Source organism: Myotis daubentonii, chromosome 1, assembly GCF_963259705.1.
Source record: "Myotis daubentonii chromosome 1, mMyoDau2.1, whole genome shotgun sequence".
NCBI classification, from domain to species: domain Eukaryota; kingdom Metazoa; phylum Chordata; class Mammalia; order Chiroptera; family Vespertilionidae; genus Myotis; species Myotis daubentonii.
The window spans coordinates 166,033,063-166,060,064 of NC_081840.1; the positions used below are offsets into that span (position 1 = coordinate 166,033,063).

Here is a 27,002-nt window from a genome sequence, read left to right on the forward strand (position 1 = left end):
GCTGCCTCAGCCCTCGCAGCCCCGGCTGCCTCGGCTTCATCCAGAAGGTCATCCAGATAGTCGTTCCGTCATTTGCATATTATGCTTTTACTATTAGAGATAGTTCATTTTCAAGATTTAAAAGAATCTACAGAAATGAGTAATTTTTTTGTAAATGCCTGTTTTGAAACTGATGACCATTCTGGTCCAAGCACTGCTGATAATGCAAAGCAATGGAACCACAAACATCAAAAATCATTTCATTTGTCGACTTCATTTCATACGCATCCTCAATTTGTCAACTGCTGCTGGTTTTGTACCATAAACTTGATCTGTTATGTATTTACATAAAAGAAAAAAAAAGTCTAGTGGCACTTTAGGATAAATGTTCTTTGTTCAAAGCTCAGCCTGACTTTACATTATTTCAAATCAGTTAAACCTGAAAAGGAATGAAAATTAAATTTTTTTTGGACACTATATATAAGCTGGGGCAAAACTAGGTTTACAGTTGTCTACTTTTGCCCCACCCTGTATATATAAATTCTATGGTTTCCTATATACTATCATAAATTTTTAAAATAATAATTAAATGAGCAAAAAACCCACCTCATATCACTTTATATGGAGAGATAGAGGAAACTATAGTTCTATATGACTACTATGTTTTTCATTCAACTCTTCAAACCACCACTAAGGATGAAAAGAAGTAGTGAACAGATTCAGTGATATAGAAAGTCAAGAGACCCCCTACTTCTTTCTTTGATAAAAAATATATATAAAGAACCTTTCAATGAAACCAAGTTACTTCATGTATCTATTATTAAAAGCATGACCTATTAAAAGATAACAAGAACATCTGGAATGATGATGCAAATAGAGAAAAACTCAAGGAAATAAAACTTAAAATTGCTATTTGATGCTGAACAATGAAGAAGCATAGCATCCCTGTCTGGTTTGGCTCAATGGGTAGAGTGTCAGCTTGTGAAGTGAAGTGTCCTGAGTTCAATTCCAGTCAAGGGCACATGCCCAGACTGTGGGCTCGATCCCTAGTAGGGGGCGTGCACGAGGGAGCCAATCAATGATTCTCTCTCATCATTGATATTTCAATCTCTCTCTCTCACCCTTCCACTCTCTGAAATTAATAAAAACATTAAAAAAAAAAGAGAGAGACATAGCATATGTTTAAAGATAGAGTGGTAAGCTCATTAAAAAATTTAATTTAAAATTGTTTCTACTAGTATGTATAGATCCTCTATCTTTACATACTTTAGATATACAAACTAATAAGAGAGAACACTGAAGATTTCTTGTTACGTAAATAGTAGCTAATGTGATCGAGAGTAGAAAAATAATTTTAATAAAATAATTTGAGAAATTCTACAAAAATAATGCATTTCTTTATAGTAAGTGCCGATTAGTGCAGCATTAGAAACTCTGAAATGGACTTGGTGAACAAGGTCTAGCAATTTCTTGAAGAGAGACCAGAATGAACACCACCAGCCAAAACAACAAAAGAATAGGAAAAATTTTGCCCGGAGTAAGGTAAAAACACTGTTAGTGAAACTTTGAATTATACATATGCACATGTATAATTAATTGTATGTGTATGCCTACTTTATGTAAAATGTATTTCTAACCACAGGTTCTGGTCAAAAAGTTAAGAACCACTATGCTGTGCACTGCGTGACTACCCAGGGTTAGAGAACCATAACACTCTCTTAACATCAAGAGAAGCTCGAGTTGTCAAGTGACTGAAGCAATAGAAAAGTATATAGATAATTACACTTCCATGTATTTATTATCTTTGAAAAAGTAATTTGCAATTTATTTATATGTGTTTATCCATGACATTGATACTACAGATCAATCAAGTAACCAAGATTATACAATGTTGAAACTCCAACCATGCATTTTCTTTACCTAGCATAAATAAGCATAGTGCATTTTCACACAGCCAGTACTATTTGAGTTTCTAACATTTTATGTACTACAAAAGACATTTGTAGTACTTAAAACAACCTTATTTATTAGTTGAAATAAACAGATACCCAGAAAAATGAAGTAGACTTGTCTAAAAGTCACCAATCATACTAATCACAGAGCATAAACAGCAACTTCAGATTCTATTGAACTAACAAATTGAAATGTGTGTCACCTGGCAACCACTGTTATTTTTTACAACAGAAAACTTAAGCAAAAATAGATGAAACCTGTCCTCTTGTATGCTGTCACTTACTAGATTTCTTACAATTCAAATTACTCAAAATGTCATGTACACATGATGGGGACATAAACATAGCAGTTGTCTTTTTAACAACCCCATTTATAAAATACTAGGGGCCTGGTGCACGAAATTCGTGCACTGGGTGTGTGTGTGGGGGGGAGTGTCCCTCAGCCCAGCCTGCCCCCTCTCACATACTGGGAGCCCTCAGGCGTTGACCCCCATCACCCTCCAATCGCAGGATCGGCCCCTTGCCCAGGCCTGACACCTCTGGCCTAGGCGTCCGGCCTAGGCAGCGGGGACCCGCAGCTGCAGCGGCCCCGCGATCATGGGCTTCGCTTTAGGCCCAGGCAAGGGACCCCTAGCTCCTGGGACTGCCAGCTTCGACCGTGCCCAGCTCCCATTGCTGGCTCCACCCCTACTTCCTGCTATCACTGGCCAGGGCGGAAAAGGCACCTGATTCTCTGATCATGGCTGGGTGGCAGGGCAAAGGCGGCCTCAGGGCCGCCTTTGCCCTGCCCCCCAGCTCTTAGCTCCCCTCTGGGTTTCCGATCACTGTCAGTGGCAGGGGGCTTCTTCCTGCTTTCCCTTTCCCCTCCCTGCATTGTGCCTACATATGCAAATTAACCGCCATCTTGTTGGCAGTTAACTGCCAATCTTAGTTGGCAGTTAACTGCCAATCTTAGTTGGCAGTTAATTTGCATATAGCCCTGATTAGCCAATGAAAAGGGTAGCTCGTACGCCAATTACCATTTTTCTCTTTTATTAGTGTTTACTAGAAGCTCGGTGCACAAAATTTGTGCACTGGTGTGTGTGGGGGTGTCCCTCAGCCCAACCTGTGCCCTCTCACAGTCTGGGACCCCTCGGGAGATAACTACTTGCTAGCTTAGGCCTGCTCCCCTGGTGGCAGATGGCATGCCCAATCCCGTGGTGTCTGCCCCATCTCCCCCCCGTTGCAGATGACAGGCCCAGATCCTAAGCTGGGTTGGGCGGCTGCTCAGATAGTGCTGCCGCCCGCCCCACCTGGCCCACCCTGCACATGACAGGCCCGGATTCTGGGCTGGGGCGGGAGTGCGCTGCCGCCTGCCCTGCCTGCCCCGTCCAGCACAGGGCAGGTCTGGATCCTGCAGTGGGGCGGGCAGCGGCTGAGGATCTCACTGCCACCAGCCCCACCCGCCCTGCCCCACACACCACAGGCCCGGATCCTGCACTGGGGTGGCCAGCGGCTGGGGATCACGCTGCCGCCAGCCCCAGGTGGGGCGGCGCAGCGGGATTTGCCTGCAGTATGCAAATTAGCCACCATCTTTGTTGGCGGTTAATTTGCATATCATGCTGATTAGCCAATGGGAGGTATAGCAAAGGTACAGTCAATTACCATGTTTGTCTATTATTAGATAGGATAATTTGCCTTTTTGCTTTTGTTTTGTTTCATGGATTAAAATAAGTTTTTAAGGTACCACCTGAAAACCTCACACTAAATTTCCATTAATTTTTTTTAAGCAAGAAGCCAAAAAGAACTGAACCCAATTTTCCATAGTAAAATCCTTCCTTTTCTATCAGAAGATGTACTACTACAACCTTAGATTGCCCCAGGGGTCTTATACCACCATCTGTTGGTGCTAAGACAAAAGAGCAAGAGTATGGCATAAGGCATGATCATGATTAAATGTGAAGTCAAGGCACTTATGTGCTTGGAGGCAAGCAGTTAACTGCAAATCACCCATGCATGTCTCCCTTTGACTATAAATGAAAGAATGGCTTAACGTCAGAGCTGATGGGGAAAGAGAAAAAAGAAAACAATACAAAATTCTTGTACTCTGATGAGACAGACTTTCCACAGATTATAATCCAAGGAATTGGAAGAAAAGTTATACTAAGATGAATCAAGAATTTGGGAATGGTATTTTTTATGCTATTGTCAGAGAAATCAAAGAAATAAATATAATCATCTCTCATGTAAATCTGATTTACAATTTTAAAAAATCTAACAGGAATTCTATTTATTTGCTAGCATCTGGATTTCTATATAGGTTTAGAATTTAAATTCAACAGTTGGGAATTACCCTTCTTTCCTGTGGCAGAAATACACAAAGGACCAAATACTGCTTATCACTAAAATGTCACTGTTCAATAAACAATTATAAAGTTTCAGCCTCATTTCATATATACTTTCTCCACTGGCATTACACTGCATTTCAAATGCATAGTGATTTGTGAAACTAAAAGATGTTCTCAGATATCTGTGAATACCCTTGAAATGATTTTAAGAGCACATTAAGAAGTAGTCAGGCCCTAACCGGTTTGGCTCAATGGATAGAGCGTCAGCCTGCAGACTCAAGAAGTAGTCAGCAGTTAGTGTTTGCAGGTCTAAATAAGGAAGGGCTACTTGTTAAAAAAAATCATGAACTGAGCTCAAGAGGCCTATAAAAAAATTGGCTTTTCATTATTTTTGCCAGTCTACTATAGACATTTTAACTACACGTCTTTTAAATGTTTTTAGGAATCAATTCACTATCTTTCTCCCCCTGCACAGTTAGGTGCGGTCATAAAAAATGTTTCAGTATGACTATAAATTACAGGCGCTGGCAGTCCTTGAGTTTTAAAGGACCCATATATGATGGGCAATTGCTCCTCTAAAATAATATCTGTAGAACCTACTGCAGCAGTCATATCCATCACAGCAGCCCTTGCAGTGCAGCAAGCGTTGATTCTGTCCCTATAGTCCTGTGTCCACACTCCATATGGCCTCCTGGTGGCAATAAGCAGCTTAGTTATGAAACTGCCACTGACCAAAGGGAAAAGAAAACTGAGCAATCAGGTCAGAGAAACTTTAAAGAAGAGTACATCAAGAACCTAGGTCACAATGGCATTATGGGGAGAAGTTAAAGCACCGCTTGTAGAACTTCTCAAGGCCAATAACCTGGTAGAACACAGGAAACAAGCAGAATGGGAATAACTCATACTTTAAGATATAGCTTGAGAAAGGCTGAAGTTCCCCAAAAAGCTGCCAAATAAATACAATAAAAAATTGGCTTTACAGTTAAATACCAAGATGGGGTTTTCAGGTATGCTACTATAATAAATTGAATTTTTGATGTTATGTTAGCATATAGACTTCATGAGGATAAATTAATAAAAAGCATTTGATAACCAATTTATAGTAAACTCCAAGTTAGAAAAAAAAAATAATGACTGCAATTACTAGAACTCTCTTGGATTAAAAATGTATTTGTATAAATTGATAGTATTTTTTAAATTAATAAAAATACCTTTTTCAAAAGTAATAAAAATGCCTTTTAAATAAAATCTGTGCAAATAAAGAAATTAAAGGGGGAAAACCCCTCGCGGGGGTGATGCATGCATTTATCAAATTAAAACTCTTACCTTTTGCAATAGCATGGACAAGTCTAGAGGTTATTATGCTAAGGGAAATACTGTAATCCATTCTGTGAAAGACAAATACCATATGATATCACTTAAAGGTGTAACCTAATGAACAAAATAAACTGACAAACAAAACAGAATCAGAGACCTGGATATATGGAACAGACTGACAGCTGTCAGAGGGTGGGATTGGGAGAGGGGGGGAGACTGCATGAAAGAAAGTGAAGGGATTAGCCAAAGAACAAATATGCATAATCCATAGACACAGACAACAGTGTGGTGAGGGGAGGGGATGTAAAATGGAGACATCTTTAACAGTGTAAACAATATTAAATAATACAAACTAAAAAAAAAAATTTAAGTTTTACTTAAAGAATAGTATCTTTATATTACATATCCAGGGAATCCTTATAAACAGATTTTGAAGAGGAGATGCTGATTTGAATTGACTGCAAGTCAATGGAATATGACTTAAAAGGAGGGTATGTGTATCCTTGTCTCTGAAGAACTATTCATTTCTCAAGGGGTAAATTTTTAGAATAGGGTGCAACAAGTGACCTTGCCCTGTGCTCAGGCAATCTGATCCAAAGTCAAAGCTTCATTTACTACAGTGATGGCGAACCTTTTGAGCTCGGCATGTCAGCATTTTGAAAAACCCTAACTTAACTCTGGTGCTGTGTCACATATAGAAATATAGAAATTTTTTGATATTTGCAACCATAGTAAAACAAAGATTTATATTTTTGATATTTATTTTATATATTTAAATGCCATTTAACAAAGAAAAATCAACCAAAAAAATGAGTTCGCGTGTCACCTCTGACACGTGTGTCATAGGTTCGCCATCACTGATTTACAACAACACAGACAAGTCCCAAATCCTCTCTCTTTTTTCCAACTGAAAACAAAGTATTTGCACTTGGATATACCATAAATAACTCAAATTTAATATCCTTCAAATCAAACTTATCCTCTTTTTCTTTAAAATCATTCTAGTCTCTATCTTGGTGAAAGAGAATCCATCTAAGCCACAAGCCTGCCCCAGAATGATTGCAATTTTTTCTCTTTGAATAAATGCCTTTTTACCACCCACATTCAATCAGAACATAAGTTCCAAATTCCATCTCACCAGCATCTTGTGCATCTATCCTTTCCTTTCTACATTCATGTTATATCAAGTTCTTAGTTCTGACCTTTATTAAATGCAACAGCCTCCTCACAAGTCTCCCTAACTCCAGCCACACACTCATCCCACTGCTCCTTTCTGTGATCCACAGATACCAGAATAAACTTCTGGAAATGCAAATTTTATGTCACTCCCTCTTTTTAATCTTTAAATGATTCTCCATAACTTTTTTGTTTGTTTTTGTTAATCCTCACCTGATGATATTTTTCCCATTGCTTTCCAGAGAGAGTAGAAAGGAAGGAGGGAGGGAGGAAAACATGTGAGAGAGAAGACACATCGACTGGTTACCTCCCACACGAGCCCAGATCATGAAACCCAGGTATATGCTCTTGACCAGGAATCAAAACTGAGACCCTTGGTTTCAAGGGCTGATACTCTAACCATTGAGCAACAACGGCCAGGGCTGCATAATTTTTAATTAAACATTCAAGCACATCCATAATATTTCCCAATCCTATCTCCTGATACTCTTCCATGACAATCTACACTCTAGCCACCCTAAATTACTCCTAGTAAACCAAATTAATCACCTTACTTATTACTTCCTTATTGCACATGTTCCCTCTCTGAAACACCACACACTCCCTATTACTTTAGCTAATTCCTGTTCAGACTCAGTGTGCTCATTTAAAGGTATTTGACTGATACATTATCTTAAATTTATATCAAAACATTTTTTAAAATTCTGAAAGCATTTTCAAACATATTCTCTCTTCATTTTTAAAACAGGTCATGTGAGATACGCATGCTGGATCATGTTCTCTTCATATCACAAATAAGGCTCTGTAATAAGATTATACTGGAAAAAGAAAAAGAATCCAGTTTTTATGATTTTTATTCCCTATTCCACTGCTTTTCCTACTGTTAACTGTTATTTTAGAAGACATATGGTGATGACAATACCTTGACCAGATTTGCCAAGTTATTATGTGAAAAAAAAATTATTTAACCTATTTTGCAGGAATAAGAACTACAGTGAAGCAACTAAGTGATAAAGTGAAACGGGTTTAAAATATTTAAAACACATAAGAGGAATATGCTGAGTATAAGAAGATTAAAATTAGGGCATGACAAATGAGAGGCAATGTTTCTAGAGAAAATGGAAGTATATAAAGTGGGGCAGAGGGAAATAAATAAAATGGTATTTCTTTCACTGATGAGACCCTTTTTTTCCCCCCAATAAGGATTTTAAGCAAATAAAAGGAACATGAGATACAGGAAATAAAAGGATGTATGTAGTCATGAAAAGAAAGAGGGCAGAACAAAGACACATTTTACAGTGACTCACTCTCAGAAACAGGTCTTACTAAAACATTAAATTGTGAGAGTCATTTTAGAAAATTACCAGTGATTTTGGTAGTCTTGCAGTCATTTTAATTCTAGGATAATGTAAGCTGTGGGAGTCAAAAGAAGTTCTGTGTGTGGAAATCATCACTAGAATAAGCAGGGAGATCTGTTAGTTTGACTATTTTCTTTAAAATTACCACTAACTAGGTCATAGAGTAGTTGCTAAAAAATTAGGATCTGTATTGTTAGAAAATAAATGAAAGATATTTACTGAGAAAATAAACACCAGGAGGAATTGTGTTAATGACTGGTAAAAGCAGAGTGTATAACTAGAATTGTTCACCTAGAAGTTCAAAGTAATTACTGAAAATATAGTTCCTATAGAAAATGTCGATTTCCTCACCTCATACTAAGAAAATGAGAATACAGTAAAACAGAGTAAAGAGCATTTTCAGTAAAAGACCCATCTCCATCCTATTGCGAAATACCTTGCTAGGAAATATGAAGTAAACAAAGCTAGAGACCTGGCATATACATGATTGGATTTTTTGAAGACCTTAATTTATTAATGTTTACCAAAAGCCTACAGGAATATATACTGTTCCTGAAATAAACAAATTATTTCCTAAGGAGCATCCAATATGGCTCAGTGGATAGAGCGTCGGCCTGTGGACCAAACGGTCCTGGGTTCGGTTCCGGTCAAGGGCATATACCTTGGTTGCAGGATCCTACCCAGCCCAGGCCAGCTCTGGTGCAGGAGGCAACCAATCAATGTGTTTCCCTCACAATGATATTTCTATCTTTCCCTCTCCCACTCTTTCTAAAAATCAATGGAAAAATATACTCGGGTGAGGATTTAAAAAAAGAGTGATCCAAGGAACCCACTTAAGGAAATATTACTCTTTGTAAACAAGTCAATGTGATGCATGCAAAATTTACACTACCTTTTTCAGGAAAACAAAAAGAAGTAACAAAAAGTTACACATACAAGGAAAAAGAGTAAGGAGTCACTTAAAATGGGCATTACCGTAAGGCTGGCTAAAGGAAACAGTTAAATAGCTCATAGTATCATCTCAAATTGAGATATAATTTAAAAATGTCCAACAATAGAGGACTACTACTGTGGACTAGCCACCCAAAATAACATTATGTAATAATTAAAATGCCATTTTAAAAGTTTATCATGTGAAATGCTAAAAAATATGGTGTAAAAAAGGAACCTACATTTACATGGCATAATTCAAATTTTATAAAATAAAAAAATTATAATTTTTTTCTATTTTCCAAATTGTATACAATATGCTAACATTATTTTATAAAAAGAAAAACCTATTTCAAATCTGTATATATCAGGGCATACTACTATATACTATGATACTATACTCCAATTGGGCAATTTATTAGCTCTCAGTTCACATAACTGTAAAATCTAGAAATAAAGTGAGCTTCCTGAGTGATTTTTTAGGGCTTCTACTCCATTTTTCTGAAGTCTCCTCAACTCACCTTTGTGTTAGCATTATCAGACTAGTTCATATCATAGTAGAAAAATCGCTATAAGTTCCCGGTCATAACAGGCAAGCAAGATAGCATAGTTTCTTTCCCCACACCTCCCAACAAGACAAACTCAAAGTCCCATGGTTCACAGCAATTAAACCGATCTGAGTTAATTAGTCTGGCCAGATAAATGCCATATCATGTATTTGATTAGTTCAGGGCTAAACAAATTTCAGTGAAAGGACTCTGTGACTTAGGGAGTAAAGATGAGAGTCATCTCACTAAAATCTCGTAGCTTTCCCAAAGTGGAGAGGAAAAAAGAGCAAGGGGGTGGGTGGGTGAGGGCAAAGCAGAGACTCTTTAAAAGAAAAAAATACACACACACACACACACACACACACACACACGGTATAAAAGAAGCAAAGAACTGATCAAGATCTGTAGTGACTTGCTTTATTAAAAAAACTCAATGAAAGAGAAAGCAAATCCAAGTAAAATCATGTTGGTTTAAGTAAAGCTGAAAAGTTTTGAAAGTTTGTGGATATAAATTTCAATTCCCTCTCCAGTATAATCCTAGAGAGCTGAAATTCAAAGTTGGCAAGTGAGGCTCAAGAAAGGGCTGAGAATGGGGAAGCAAAAATAGATTATTATTATTAACCAAGAATTAAATTTGATGCTAATTTCCCAAAGGTTAAAAAACACTTTGAAACAAAGAACTTAATGCTGAAGTGATAAAGAATCAATAATTTATGTAAGTTTTTGGTAGAGGTTTTTAATTATTAGGAAAAATGTCTAGGTTATAGGTTGTGACATAGGAGTTGTTGACTATAAGACATTTTGAGGAAAATCAATATTTTAAAAAGGGTGGATTTAGAAGACTGAAGAAATAAATGAAAGAACCAAAGCACTTCAAGAAAAGTAATATACAAGATTGTCAGATGAAATAGTAGTTGCTACAAAATAAGTCATGAGACAAAAATGTTTATTTTATATTTGTGTGAAGACATCAAGAGTATGACTAAAGAACCTGCTGGTAAAAAGTTGATAATTTATTTAAAAATTAGAGGCCCAGTGCATGAAATTTGTGCACAGAAGGGGGGGGGGAGGGTGTCCTTCAGCCCCGCCTGCACCCTCTCCAATCTGGGACCCCTTGGGGAATGTCCGACTGCTGGTTTAGGCCCGATCCCTTTGGAAGTCGGACATCCCTCTCACAATTCGGGACAGCTGGCTCCTAACCGCTCACCTGCCTGCCTGCTTGCCCTTAACCGCTTCTACCTGCCAGCCTGATCATCCTTAAGTATTCCCCTGTTGGTCTGATTGATGCCTAACTACACTCCTGCAAGCTTGATCGCCCCCAACTACCCTACCCTGCTGGCCCGATCGCCCCCAACTGACCTCCCCTGCAAGCCTGATTGCCCCCAACTGCCCTCCCCTGCCAGCCTGGTCACACCCAACTGCCCTCCCCTGCAGGCCTAGTTGCTCCCAACTGCCCTCCCCTGCAGGCCTGATCGCCCACAACTCCCCTCCCTTGCCGGCCATCTTGCAGTGGCCATCTTATGGTGGCCATCTTGTGATTACGTCACATGAGGGCGTGACGCCACCTAGGCTTTTATTTTATAGGATATCTTGTCTAGAACTACAACTACACTGAATCATTCTGAAAAGAGGAGGGAATCCAACTTTTCAAATAGCTCTTCTCAATATACTTTGGCCACAACAATAACAACAAAACCCATCAACACTAAGCTGAAAAGAGAAACAGACTTCAGGCCACAATAATCTACCAAGAGTGGAGTAAGCATATGTGTTGAATTTAATTATTGCTGATAAAATAGTAACTAAACTAAATAATGGCTCTTAAAATACAGATGATATTGAAAAGCTATCACTAAATCAACACACATTAAATCATGTACTGGCTCAGCATTAAATAATAAGTACTAGGAAAATGGTTAGTCAGATACATACTTTGCTCTCAAAAAGAGTTTATAGTTTAGTGAGAGAGACCAGTAGTTTTAATATCTTGATAAAAATCCCACAACAGTTCAGCCAGTGTGGAGGTCATGGTCAGGGCACATGCCCACGGTTGTAGGCATGATTCCCAGTAGGGGCGTGCAGGAGGCAGCCGATTGATGGTTCTCTCTCATCATTGAGTTTTTATCTCTCTCCTTTCCTTCTCTGATATCAATAAAGAACATATTTTTCTTAAAAATCCCACACAGATATAATGTACAGAGGTGTTAGGTATAAAATTAAACATGAGCCGTTAGGGTGGGGCCTGTCCTGGGCTCCTGACAGGCCAGACCAACACTGTCTTCAGCCACCTCTCTACGGGTGGCCTTGCAGTCAGTAGTTCCTGAAGCAGACCACTAGTGGGCAGTTTCGGAAAGAGCTGCTTCTCAGCTCAAGTTCAGAGGAAGATGACATGACCTCAATGAGACCTTACTAGAGCCCCAGACTAATTTATAGAGGGTAAGTCAGAAGCACAGGTTAACATGTTGCCTGGGCTTGTGATGGCATCAGAAGTGGGGGCAGAAAGCAGTCTTGTAGGGCTGAACGCTTAGGCTGTGGAATCTGATACTATCTTCAGATAGACAGTGTGGGAATTGAGTTGAATTGTAGGACACCCAACTACTGTCCAGAGCATTGCTTGTTGTTGTTGTGAGGAAAACCTTCTCTTCCTACACATTAGAATTGAGTATAGAAACCTAAAAGAACTGGCAAAATGACCTAGACCCCATATTTGGAGATGTTTGTACCCTTTATGTAATAACTAGAGGCCGGGGGAATAAAATTTGTGCGGGGGGGGGGGGGGGAGTGGTGTCCCTCAGCCCAGCCTGGACCCTCTCAAATTCAGAACATCTCAGGGGATGTCCAACTGCCGGTTTAGGCTGAGGATCGGACCCAAACCGGCAGTTGGACATCCCTCTCACAATCTGGGACCACTGGCTCCTAACTGCTCACCTGCCTGCCTGCCTGATCACCCCTGACTCTGCTTGCCGGCCTGGTGGCCCACAACTTCCCACCCCCGCCAACCTGGTCGCCCCCAACTGTTCCCCCCACCAGCCTGGTCGCCCCTAACTGCCCCCCGTGACGTCCAGGTTGCCCCTTACTGTCCCCCGTGACAGCCTGGTCGCTTCCAACAGCCTCCCTCTGCCAGCCTGGTCGCCCCTAACTGCCCCCCCTGCAGGCCTGGTTGTCCCCAACTGCCCCCCTGCTGGCCTTGTCGCCCCCATCTGCCCCCCTGCCAGCCTGGTTGCCCCTCACCGCCCCCTATGCCAGCCTGGATGTCCTTAACTGCCCGCCCCCCCGCTGACCTGGTTGCCTCCAACTGCCCCCTCCCACCAGCCTGGTTGCCCCCAACTGACCCTCCCCCCCCCCCCCCGCCAACTTGGTCACCCCTCACGGTCCCCCTTGCCGGTATGGTCGCCCCAAACTGCCACCCCTCTGCTGGCCTAGTCGCCCCTCACTGCCCCTCCTTCCAGCCTGGATGCCATCAACTGTGCCCCCTGCCGACCTGGTTGCCCCTCACTGCCCCCCTCTGCTGGCCTGGTTGTCCCTCACTGCCCCCCCTGCCAGCCTGCTTGCCCCACACAGGCTGCTGTTCAGTCGTTTGGTCATCCCTCACTAAGCCCCCTGCTGGCCTTGTCGCCCCACTCAGCCTGTTCAGTTGTCCGTTCAGTCGTCCATTTGGTTGCGATGGCCCCTGGCTCTTTATTTATATAGATGCCCTTTGCAGACTGGGCAATAGTAATGTAGGGAATGGTAATGTATAGCACCCAAAATGAGTACTGAAAGGTTTTCAAATTGGCTCTGGATTTACTAGATATAATGGCATTACAGCAATCGCTTAGGTCTCTGTGTAATGCCCAAGACAAATATCAAATTGAAAATCCTACAAAATCAATGGGGGAAAGGTCAAGGCAAAATGTCCTAAGATAGAAAAGAAAGCAGAGTTTCACAGGGTGGCTCTACTTAAATGATAAGGAGAAAAAGTGTGAATGAGGTCTGTTAGTGGTGCCTAATTCAAGAGAACAATGGAGGAAATAATACTAGTCAAAGAAGAATTCACTCTCTTAAAGAGAGGATGAGAAAGGATCATAAATAAGAAAATAAATCACAATCTCCCAAGCCATATAGCTAGAACAAGAATAATTGCAAGATGGTTAAAGAACTTTCCTATCTCAGAGAATTTCCTATCTAGACCAGAATTTTCCCTTCAGAACTAGTTTTGAACACTCCTACCTGTGCCCTTTGGATCTCTAAACTATTTTTTTTTGGGGGGTGGGGTTTATTGTGTTATTTTCTTGTCTTGTTTTGAAGATCTCTAAACTTTCTAAACAAGTGCCAGACACTCCCAAAACACTACCTTCCTCCTTTCACTGCTCTTAAGCAGAACTCAGCTCTCTTTTCCTTACCTTCTACACCAAGACTGAGAGCTTGAAGCTTGAGTTATTATTTTCTTAACTGAAAAGTGTATTTTTTAAACCGTCTGTCCTCTGGCTTCATGCAAAAATAATTTCTCTACCATTTGGTGACATTCTATTTGCCCCATTCTCATCACTAGCATTCTAATAACCCTCAAATTCACTGGAGCTTCCTCTCAGGTTTTCTCTCTCCTACAATTCTTGATATCATCCTGAACAACTATGAATCTTCATGAAGTGGTTAATGACTTGGCCTCACATTCTTTGACTTTAATAAGTGACCAAATTCTCTACTGTACTTTAACAATCCACCACACAATCACACCAGGGCCCCATGATTATGTAGAACTGCCCCATGGTTGAAAGCTTAAATTTGGAAGTAACTTTCTGAGCGCAGTCTTCTATTCTATCGTGTATTTTATTTTTCTATTATTGAACAGTTTTAACCTTACTGAAACCTCTATTCCTTCAACTTCTTCCTTCCTAATCTATCAGCCCTCTCCATGATTCATTTCATCTCTACCTACTCTGAAAAATGATCAATGATTTCAGCAATTTTCCTAAAACCCTATTGCACTTTGCCATTCAATCCCTGACAATATATGGCTAGATAAATCTAGTCATATATGTGTTCCTGTTCTCTAATTTTAAAATGTTATGTTATTAAATATGTTAACTAGCACCACAAGATAAGTTCACATTTTACAATCTTAACTGGACCTTCTCCATTATTCAGTAATGTTTTAGTTAACTCTAGTTATTCCCCTGTTACATTTCCTAAGCCAGAAATTCTAAACATTTACTACTCTCTGTATACACCAAAAAAAGGGTACATTTAGGGAAGAAAATATCTGGGAAAAGGAGCAAGAGATACTGAAAACAGATAACCTTTCCTGGTATCAGAGTGCAAATATTTTACTCCTTCATACTTAACCATGATGTAAACTACCCTTAACTCCTGCCTCTAAGAAAAAGATGTCCTCTTCTTTTCTTCTTATTGGCTATCCTCCAACCTTCTTAAAATCTGCCACCATAGAGATCTTTTAAAAATACAAATCTAATTTTTATTTGCTTTCAGTGGTTTCCCTTAGCGTGGTTGTAGAGTGAGTTTGTACCCTCCTCCCCTAATTCATTATATTGAAATCTAACCCCCAATGCGATGGTATTAGGAGGTGGGGCCTTTGGGAAGTGATCAGGTCATAAGGGCAGAGTCCTCCTGAGTGGGATTAGTGGCTTTACAACTACAGATCCAGAGAGATGCCTCAATTCTTGTACCATGTGAGGTTCCAGCAAAAAGACAGCTATCTATGAGTCAAGAAACATACCTCACCAGATACCCTGATCTTGATCTTGGACTTCCCAGCCTCCAGAACTGTTAGAAGTGCTATCCAATCTAGGCTATTTTGTTATAGCAGCCCATGTGGACTAAGACACATGGCATGTTTCTCATAATTTGACCTCTTACTCCCTTTTCCAGGTATTATCTTCCCTGAATGCACTTTTTTGCTAACCATACCAAACTTTTCAGTTTCTAACTGAAATAGGTTTCCCCCCACCACTATGACTTTGTATACATTGCTTCTATGCTTGAATGTTCTTCCCATAATTCCTGGGTCCTCACATTAACTGGGTGAAGTACACTATATTTTCAAAATCCAGTATTCCCTGATCCTACTCATCAAAATCACCCCCTCCCCAATACTCAATGCTGTAATTGTGTTCGAGCTGTTAGAATCTACTTATAGTGGCTAAAGACCTGAGAATGGATGCGATCACTCAAGGGAAATGCATTTTTACTGAGTCCCTACTGGGGATATAAGCTAAAGAAGACACAAATCATAACCTCACAGAGCTGTCTATTAAGAGAAATCCTATAGCCGAAACCGGTTTGGCTCAGTGGATAGAGCGTCGGCCTGCGGACTGAAGGGTCCCGGGTTCGATTCCGGTCAAGGGCATGTACCTGGGTTGCAGGCACATCCCCAGTGGGAGGTGTGCAGGAGGCAGCTGATTGATGTTTCTCTTTCATTGATGTTTCTGACTCTCTATCTCTCTCCCTTCCTCTCTGTAAAAAATCAATAAAATATATATTAAAAAAAAAAGAGAGAAATCCTATCTATCCTATCTAATAATAGACAAACATGGTAATTTCTTCACTGATACAGCTCCTAGGGCATTGGAAACTAAAGAGAAAATAAACAAATGGGACTACATCAAAATAAAAAGCTTCTGCACAGCAGAAGAAACCATCAACAAAACAACAAGAAAGCCCACTGCGTGGGAAAACATATTTGCCAATGTTATATCTGATAAGGGCCTAATCTCCAAAATTTATAGGGAACTCATACAATTTAACAAAAGGAAAATAAACAATCCAATCAAAAAATGGGCACAGGACCTAAATAGACACCTTTCAAAAGAGGACATTCAGAAAGCCAAGAGACATATGAAAACTTGCTCAAAGTCACTAATCATCCGAGAGATGCAAATCAAAACAACAATGAGGTACCGTCTCACACCTGTCAGAATGGTTATCATCAACAAATTCACAAATGACAAGTGCTGGAGAGGATGTGGAGAAAAAGGAACACTTGTGCACTGCTGGTGGGAATGCAGACTGGTGCAGCCACTATGGAAGACAGTATGGAGTTTCCTCAAAAACTAAAAATGGAACTCCCATTTGACCCTGTGATCCCACTTCTAGGAATAGATCCCAAGAAACCAGAAACACCAATTAGAAAGGATATATGCACCCCTATGTTCATAGCAGCACAATTCACCATAGCTAAGATCTGGAAACAGCCTAAGTGCCCATCAGTAGATGAATGGATTAGAAAACTGTGGTACATCTACACGATGGAATACTATGCTGCTGTAAAAAAGAAGGAACTCTTACCATTTGCAATGGCATGGATGGAACTGGAGAGCATTATGCTAAGTGAAATAAGCCAGTCAATGAAGGAAAAACACCACATGATCTCACTCACTCATTAATAATAAAGACCATTATAAACTTATGAACAAAAATAGATACAGAGGCAGAGCTGCCTCAAACAGACTGTCAAACTACAGCGGGAAAGCCGGGGAGGGTTGAGGTGCAAGGGGGGGGTGGTGGTGGTGGTGGTGGTGGTGGTGGTGGTAAGAGATCAACTGAAGGACTTGTATGCATGCATATAAGCATAACCAATGGACTTAAGACACTGGGGGGTAGGGGAGGCCGGGGGATTGTTAAGGGTGGGAAAAAAAGGAGACATATGTAATACTCTTTGTAATACTTTAAGCAATAAAACAATTAAAAAAAGAGAGAGAGAAATCCTATCTATCCTATCTAATAATAGACAAACATGGTAATTGACTGTACCTTCGCTACACCTCCCATTGGCTAACCAGCACGATATGCAAATTAACTGCCAACAAAGATGGCGGTTAATTTGCATACGTAGGCTCCAAGCAGTGGAGGGAAGACTGAAGGTGAGCCAGAACAGCGAAGACCGAAGACTGAAGGCGACTACTGCCGGAGCCCCGAAGATGGAAGACCGAAGGCGGCTCCAGCCGGAGCAGCCAAGACAGAAGACTGAAGGCGGCTCCAGTCGGAGCAAAGGCCTGGGTCCCAGGTGCTGGAGGAAAACCTGTGCCGGCAGCCAGGAGAAGGGAAGGCCTATTGCATGAATCTCTTCGTGCAACAGGCCTCTAGTACTTTAATAAATGAGGACTGATACTACTATGGAGGTTATGTACAAAACCTCCATGAAGATCATGGAAATCTTCATAAATAAGGTAACATTTGAACTGAATTTTAAAAGATAATAAAGCATATTCTAAGCAGTAAGGAGAAAATATATATTCTACAAGAAAGAAAAAGCATTACTAGCTGGGGCCAGAGACTCTAAATTTGTAATAGCAACATTCTATACCACAGGGTGATTTTTTTTTTTACTGTTTTTTTGGGTTTTTTATTTGTTTGTTTGTTTTTGCCAGCAGCTGAAGGCTATCAGCACTGAGAAGTGAAAAGGTAGATGGTTGATATTATTCAAAGTTTGAAGAAAAGGCAGGTAAAAGAAGAGTAGTGTGGCTACAAAACACCTATTTACCCTTCAGGACCCAGGTGAAATGTCAGTCCCTTTGTGACATTTTGAAAAACAACTATGAGTTGAATCCAGCTCTCTGTTTTCCCAACATTTTATAATCAGCTCTACCATATAATGTATTACACTCTATTAAAATTTAACTATTACTTGTCTTACCAAATGTTCCAGGGCACGGTACCCAATACATGGTGGTACCCAATTAATGCTAGTTCAACAGAATTGCCTTCCCCTTACAACTCAACCAATTAAAAAGGAATATGCAAATAATATACACTGAAATAAGTTAAAATAGAGGAATGGATAAACAGTTATAGAATACTGAAGATGGAGCAACTGAGTTACATGTATTGATGTTGTAGATGTTGTTATTACTTTTTTTTTTTTAAATATATTTTATTGATTTTCTACAGAGAGGAAGGGAGACCGAGAGTCAGAAACATCGATGAGAGAGATGAGAGAGGAACATCGATCAGCTGCCTCCTGCACATCTCTCACTGGGGATGTGCCCGCAACCCAGGTACATGCCCCCGACCGGAATCGAACTCGGGACCCCTCAGTCCGCAGGCCGACGCTCTATCCACTGAGCCAAACCGGCTTCGGCTTGTTATTACTTTTAACATAAAAAAGAACTGAGCTTTTTAAAGACCATCTTATATTTTAAGAATTCTCTCAAGAATGAAAATTTTTTACAGAATTATTTACCAATCACTAGCTCATGCAGAGTCTAAACTTTTCACTTTGCATAAGCTAATCAAGTCCTAGATTATATTTTTCAAAAGCAAACATATGCAAAAATGTTCTTTAAACCTTCAGAAATCATTGTAAAAAATTACCTTGTCTTTATATTATCCCTCCCACATGCACACATCATAAAGAAAAAATGAATAATCCACACTGTTATAATGAACCAAATGAAAACATCCTTTTGCTCCTTTAGCAAAGATGTGTATGTAACAACCATAGAAAAGTGAAAATCACAAGCATCTAAAATAAATTAATCTTACAGAACATTGTATGCTACAACCTAGACTTTGAATCCATACATCCCTTTCAAAAAGAAAACAAAACAAGATAACCCATTACTCTGCCTTTTGGAGCCTTGTTTTGGGATTTATCACAATGAATGTTAAAAAGTAGGTCATGAAAAACCTCAGTAAAATTATTTACAGATTCTTGTCTAGAAAGTTCTAATACCAATGGCATCATTCCTCACTAGCAGTTTTCCCAACACATAATTATTATGCCACACAATCCATTTTGATACTTTAGTGGAATATAAATTCCATTTGTGATGGTTAGTTACTTTTATGTGTCAACTTGGCTGGGCAAGGATACCCTTATATCTGATCAAACACTACAGTATTCTGAGTATTTCTGTGAGGGTGTTTTTAGATGAGGTTAACATTTAAATCTGTATACTCTGAGTGACGCAGTTTGCCCTCCATAATATAGGTGGACCTCATCTAGTCAGTTGAAGGCCTGAATAGAACAAAAGACTGACCTCGTTAACAAACAACGCCCACCCACCCATCCCGCCCCCAGTACAAGAGCAAGAGATAATTCTGTTAGCATATCATCTTCAGAACTGACAGCACATCAGCTTTTCCCTGGGTTTCCAACCTGCCAGCCCATCCAGAAGATTTTGGAATTACCAGGCTCCATAACTGAGTGAGATTCCTTAAAATCTCTCGCACGTATTTCTTATTATCTATCGCAGAGAATTTCAACCAGTGTTCCAAGAATTTTTTAAAACATGCAATACCTGACTGTTTAGTCAGGAGCACTGCCTTCTTTTCCTTTATATTGCCAAATTTAAAAAAATGACAACAGCCAATACAACACAGCCATCCGGTGTGAATGAATCAAAATACCACCTTTTTTTCTTTCTGTCATATTGGCAAAAGACAAAATATATTTTTGGGTGCCAAAAAAATTTTAGTAATTAGTTTATGTGTTCCATGAGATAAAAAACATTAAAAATTTCTGATCTAGCCCTAACTGGTTTGGCTCAGCGGATAGAGCGTCGGCCTGCAGACTCAAGGGTTCCAGGTTCGATTCCGGTCAAGGGCATGTACCTTGGTTGCTGGCACATCCCCAGTGGAGAGTGTGCAGGAGGCAGCTGATCCAGGTTTCTCTCTCATAGATGTTTCTAACTCTCTATCCCTCTCCCTTCCTCTCTGTAAAAAATCAATAAAATATATTTTTAAAAAAATTTCTGATCTAGAGATATCAATCTATCTTTACATATCCTATTGGTTCTTTTTCTATTGAGAACCCTAATATAACACTACTCCTAAAAAAGAGTATCCCTTATCCTTTTTAATAAATATTTCCAAGTAAAAATACATACATGCCACAGAAGAAAAATACTGCCTACATTAGAACCTTGTTAATTAAAGTATGATCCATGGCTTAGCACATCAGTGTCCTCTGGGAGCTTATTAGAAATGCAAAGTCTTGGGCTCCGCCTAAAACTACTGAATAAAACCTCTGGGGATAGGACCCAGGCATCTGAGTATTAACGATTTCTCTAAATAATTTTTATTCACTCTAATATTTGAGAAGCATTGGTCTGGGATAGTGATGTTCAATGGAAATATGTGAGCCACATACATAGTTTAAAAATTTCTAGCAGCCATGTTAAACAAATGTAAAAATAAACAAATGAAACTAAGTTTAATAAATATTTTACTTAAAAATATTATCATTTCAATATGTAATCAACATAAGAATCAAGTCATTTTACATTCTTTTTTTAGTACTAAGCCTTTGAGGTTATAACTCATCTCAATTTCAACTAGTCACTAGTATCTTTCAGGTGTTCAATAGCCACATGTGGTTAGTAGACACTTCACTGGATAGCACAGGTCTAGAACCATGCCAGAGTGGTTCGTGAATCAAAAGCATCAGCATGCTTTTGATTATTAGGTTACTCAGGGCACAGTATAAATTAGCTCAGTATGTTTCATGTAAATTAACTACTTTTAGTGTTTTCTAAAACAATTTTTTGTTATAAAAAAGGGTGAAATGGGTTAAGAAGTACAAATTGCCAGTTATCAGTCAAGGTAATATATAGAATAGGGAATCCTATACAATAAAGAGCTAGTATGCAAATGGTCATCATGCCCTTGCGCCCTCACGCTGGGGCCAGGGGACCTGAGGACGCACGCCCCCCGCCCAGGCACTGGGGCCAGGGGGCCTGAGGCTGCACCGGGGAAACTGAGGCCGCACCCCATGCCTAGCGCCAGGCTAGGGGACCTGAGGCCATGCTCCCCGCTCTGGTGCCGGGCCAGGGGACCTGAGGCTGCACCCCCACCAGGCGGGGCTTGACGGGAGACCTGAGGCTGCGCCCCCGGCCCTGCTGGCCTTGACGGTGGACCTGAGGCTGCGCCCCCAGCCCTGTGGGGCTTGACGGGGGATCTGAGGCTGCGCCCCCCGCCCGGCGAAACTTAACAAGGGACCTGAGGCTGCGCCCACCCCCCGCCAGGTGGGGCTTGACTGCAGACCTGAGGCTGCACCCCCCGCCAGGCGGGGCTTGACAGGGAATGGGGCCGGCCGGGTCTCGTGATCTCGAGGTGCACATGTGTGGGTGGGGACTTGACTCTGGGTCCCGCGGAGTGCCCCAGACTCTGACAGGAGGGACATTTTCAAATTAGTAAAAATTATTTTACTAATTTTCTTTCATCTCTGACACTTCTATTATAGAGAAAAGGCAAATAGCAATATTAAAATATTTCCTCTAATTAATTCCCTTTTAATGTGCATGAACTTCATGCACCGGGCCACTAGTATAGTCAATAATATCGTAATAAATATGAAGTGGTCACTAGACTTGTGATCATAAGATACATAAATGTAAAATCACCATGTTGTACACATAAGCCTAATTTTGTATACTATAAATTTTTAAAAATCTAGTCAACAATTGAAGAGTTGATAGTTTTAAAAAGCTGAATTAAGTATTAAAGTCAGAGCATTTCCTATTGCCTTTTATTCCTTTTTGATGTGATAATAAATCAAATATATGCACACCTATCAGACATTGAACATATCTCTATTACACTACTCACTATGATAAACTATAACTTTACATTTATTTATCAGTCTCCAACACAGAATAATGAGCTCTGAGGGCAGGGACTAAATTTCTGCCATTATGAGGAGATAGCACACAAAATAAATAGGAGATAGCATACTAAATAAATACTCAGTGTTGAATATATGAATCAATGAGACCTGAAGATGGAAGATGTGCAGTCTAAATCTTCACACCTCATCCAAGTATGACAAGACTGCAGAAAATGTCCCAAATATAACTTTAAACTAGATATTGAAGATTTAACCAAAGCAGTATGACATAGCATGGCAGTATGAACTCAAATGAATACATATATTCTAGTGAGTCCATCTACACTTAGTAAGTGCACTTTCTTTTTTTACTCTAGAGATGAATAATTGATGTGTATGATCATGAAATGTCACACAGTATTCTCTACTACTGCTCCAACAGCCCTGTATAACTAGAGTCAGAAAAGAAAAAAAAACTTTCACTCTACCTAAATGTACTAGCTTTCTTAAATTTCAAAGAAATATACAAATACATTGTTTTTAAGTAGTGGTAAAAGAGTCCAAATTTTCCAGTTAATGTATCTGACAACAAAAGGCACTAAATACTATTAACTTTTTTTAAAAACAGAGAATTAAGATTCTCTGCATTATATAGCCAATTATATGAATACTAGAGGCCCGGTGCACAAAAATTTGTGCACTGGCCGGGGCGGGGGTGGGGTGGTATCCCTCAGCCCCACTTTTGCCCTCTCACAGTCTGGGACCCCTTGGGAGATAACTACCTGCTGGCTTAGGCCCGCTCCCGGGTGGCAGAGGGCAGGCCCAATCCCTAGGTGCAGCCCCTGGTCCGGCTCAGAGCAGGGCCGATTGGGGAGTTGGGGCACCGCCCCCTGTCACACTCAAGGCAGGGTCGATGGGGAGGTTGCGGTGCCACACCGTCACGCACAGAGCAGGGTGGATCAGGGGGTTGTGGCGCCACCCGTCACATACAGAGCCAGCCGATCAGGGGGTTGGGGCGCTGCCCCCTGTCACACACAGAGCAGGCCCATCAGGGGGGTTGGGGCTCCGTACCCTTTCACATACAGAGCAGGGCCGATCAGGGTGTTGGGGAGCTCCCCCCTGTCATGCACAGAGCAGGGCCGATGGGGAGGTTGGGGAGCTCCCCCCTATCAGGCACAGAGCAGGGCTGATCAGGGGGTTGGGGCGCCTTCCCCTTTCACAAACAGAGCAGGGTGGACAGGGAGGTTGTGGCCCCGCCCCCTGTCACACACAGAGCTGCAGGGCAATCAGCGGGTTTGGGCACTGCCCCCCATCACGCTGCTCCAGGGGCCAGGAGGCCTCCTGGCTACGCTGATCCCAGTGCTAGGAGGCCTCGCTGCTCCGCTGATCCCGGTGCTGGGAGGCCTCGCGGCTCCGCTGATCCCGGTGCTGGCATATTACCCTTTTAAAACATAGGATAGAGGCCTGGTGCACGGGTGGGGGCTGGCTGGTTTGCCCTGAAGGGTGTCCTGTATCAGGGTGGGGGTCCCGCTTGGGTGCCTGGCCAGCCTGGGTGAGGGGATGATGGCTGTTTGCAGCTGGTCACACACCCTTCAGGGTGGGGGTCCCCACTGGGGTGCCTGGCCAGTCTGGGTGAGGGGCTGAGGGCTGTTTTCAGGCTGGCGGGTGACTGAAGCAACTCCCAACTTCCCCTTTTTTCCTTTTTTTTTTTAAATTCTGGAATTTATTTACCATCTATGGCTGTTACTGGAGCTGAAAGCCGGCTTTAGCTCAGACCTCGGCTACTGAAAGCAGGTTTCTGTGCTTTGTTAACCTTCTGTATTTGAAACTTTGTTGCGACTCCAGCTCTGAGATCCCGGCTGACTGAAAGCAGGTTTCTGGGGTTTTGTTTAGGTTCTATATTTGTAACAATGTTTCTTTGAGAGCAGCTCAGAGCCCAGCAGCGCCAGGCGGGGAACGTTGGCTTCCTCTGTGACTGTAGCAAGCAAGCCTCCTGTTCGCGTCAGTTGCCTGGCTGCTGGCCGCCATATTGGCTGGCAGTTAATTTGCATATAGCCCTGATTAGCCAATGAGAAGGGTAGCGAAGTTACGGCTAATTACCATGTTTCTCTTTTATTAGATAGGATTACTCTAAAAATTAAACTTATAAACTCTACCTTAATAAAAACATGAAATATTCACATTTCCTCAATTATGAGTGATTTTCTATGAAAGAGTAAAGTGACAATGAACTGCATGTGGTTAAGAATATGACATATAATACTTTTGTCCTTAATATTTTTCATCAAGATCTTATTGTACAGCAAATAGAAAATAATGTAGTATCTTATATTAATAAGATATATTTCTGACTTAGTGTACATTTCTTCGAATTCTTTTTAATGTGCTTCTAAAAAGTGGTTCTTAATTTGAGACCTTTTTCATTTCCTAGCTATTTTTGACTTATTTTGACTGCTGCAAGCAAATAATTAATCTTTTGCTGTGTATTTTGTCTTTAATATTATGACTCTTTTTCCTATTTCAACAATTTTGCAGATGGTCATCAATATTCACATACATTTACTAGTATAACTCAAAGTGAAAATTACAATAAATATGTAATAAAAATGAAATAATTTTGCTTTCTTTATTAATTCAGTATAAAACATTCCCATGATATGATGGACATCCATTCTAGTTTTAAAATATTGGTGAATTATAGATTTGTGTGAATTAAAATTAATACAAAATCAAACCTCCAAAAGGAGAATTTACTTTAATCACTGAATTTTCTAGCTAATATTTCTTCTTTCCTCTGAGTCAAAAGTTACATACTTTTAAATATTCTTTAATGCGAAATACTTAAAACAATTTTAATCTATAAAATAATTTATATTCATATTTCACTAAGTCTTGAAGTAACAAAATTCACATGGCATCACAAATTCACTAAGAGGAATCTATGTAAAGCTACTTTAAAATAAAGTAAGAAAAATCGTAAGCAATCAAGTTCACATTTTCAGGGTTGAATAATAGAAACAAACTAACAAAAAATGAATATCTAAATTTATAGCTATAGACATAGTTCAAAGGTTAATGTGGTATGACCTTGCAATTGTAAACAATTTTCTGGTAGAAAAAAATACTTTACTAACTGTAGTTTTGAACCTATAGGGGCTATAATTATTAAATTAAGAAATTTTTATGGTGTTTATAAGACCATTTAATAATCATTCATTCTAAAATATCTAATTCATATTAATAATTTTACTTTTTATTATAATTTTATATATATTATTATTGATTTCAGGGAGGAAGAGGGAGAGATAGAAACATCAATGATGAGAATTATTGACTGGCTGCCTCCTGTACACCCCCTACTGGGGATTGAGCCCACAACCCAGGCATATGCCCTTAACCAGAATCGAACCTCTGACCCTTTAGTCCGCAGGCCAACGCTCTATCCACTGAACCAAACTGGCTAGTGCCATATTAATTTTAGTCATTTTTAGGTACTAATTCTCATTACATAAACATATGTCCCTGAATAACACAAAGGAAGATATAAATTATATTGAACCTCACTAATAATACTCAATGACCTTGACTCTGAGACCATGTAACTGTTATACTTCCCAATTCTTGCCGGGGTCCAGCCCCAGCGGGTCCAGGGGTCCCCAAAGGTGTGGACGGAGTCGGCGAAGAAGGAATGACATGGAGACAGCGTTCAGTTGATCAGCAGCCTAGCCAGGATCTCCAGCCAAGTTCTGGTCTCGATCTCCAGAGAGGTTCTGCTTAGGATCTCCAGCCAGGTTCTGTCCAGGTTCTCCAGGCAGGTCCAGTCACCAGGTTCTAGTCAGGCTCTCCTGCCAATCTCCGCAGTCAGGTTCAGTCCAGGATCCCCTGCCATGCTCTCTCGCCAGGCTCCGCCTCCAGGCTCCGAGGCCAGTCCCTGTCCAGGATCCTCCGGCATGCTCTCGCCAGCGAAGTTCTTCTGTCCCTAGAGAACATTCTGTGTAGGTTCTGTGCCTAGGCTCTGCCTCTCTTGGTCCTGTCTTCCAAGCCCTGTCTCCTTAGTTCTGTGTTCTGAGTTCTGTGTTCTAAGTTCTGTGTCTTGCTGTCTTCTGAATTCTGTCTTCTAAGTTCTGTCTCCTGAGTTCTGTGTTCTAAGTTCTGTCTCTTTCTGTCTTGTTACATCTGTATTTATACCAGTTGATTAAATCCTATCAATCTCTATTACAAAAGTTAGGGCGTTTCTTATCTCCATTCCAGGGAGTAAAGATTATGCAGCTTAAGAATGATTTTTTGTAGTTAAAGTGATTAATTACCCGCCTGGCACTTAGTTAAGGGGTTTTATTCCCTCCCTAACTTCAGGGGAAAATCCCTACCTGGGAAAACAACCTTTCTCAGAGACCTTGGTTAAAACACATAGTGCCAAGAAGGTGAGCAAACATATTAGGAACAGTATGCCATATATGCCAGGTCCTTTGAAACAGCAAGGATGGACCGGCTCCCGGCAAATTCTAAAAAAAGTTCCTCTAGTATTAATGTTCCCAACAATTTTATTATAAACAAACCATAAAATAATAAAAGGTGGATATTTACTTTTTGAAATACTAATTGATTAGGCTAAGGATTTGTGGTTTAAAGTTACCTACTCTTGATTTTTTAAAAAAAATCATTTAATTAAGAATATTTTCTTGCCATAACCGGTTTGGCTCAGTGGATAGAGCGTCGGCCTGCGGACTGAAAGGTCCCAGGTTCGATTCCGGTCAAGGGCATGTACCTTGGTGGCGGGCACATCCCCAGTAGGAGGTGTGTAGGAGGCGGCTGGTCAATGTTTCTCTCTCATCGATGTTTCGGACTCTCTATCCCTCTCCCTTCCTCTCTGT

The 27,002-nt window shown here is 40.5% G+C and overlaps 1 protein-coding gene across 7 annotated transcripts in view; it reads right to left on the reverse strand.

Moving 5' to 3' along the window:
* RAP1GDS1 (Rap1 GTPase-GDP dissociation stimulator 1) overlaps nt 1-27,002 on the reverse strand; it is a 144,412-nt gene that overhangs the window by 87,630 nt on the left and 29,780 nt on the right. The window lies entirely within an intron of this gene.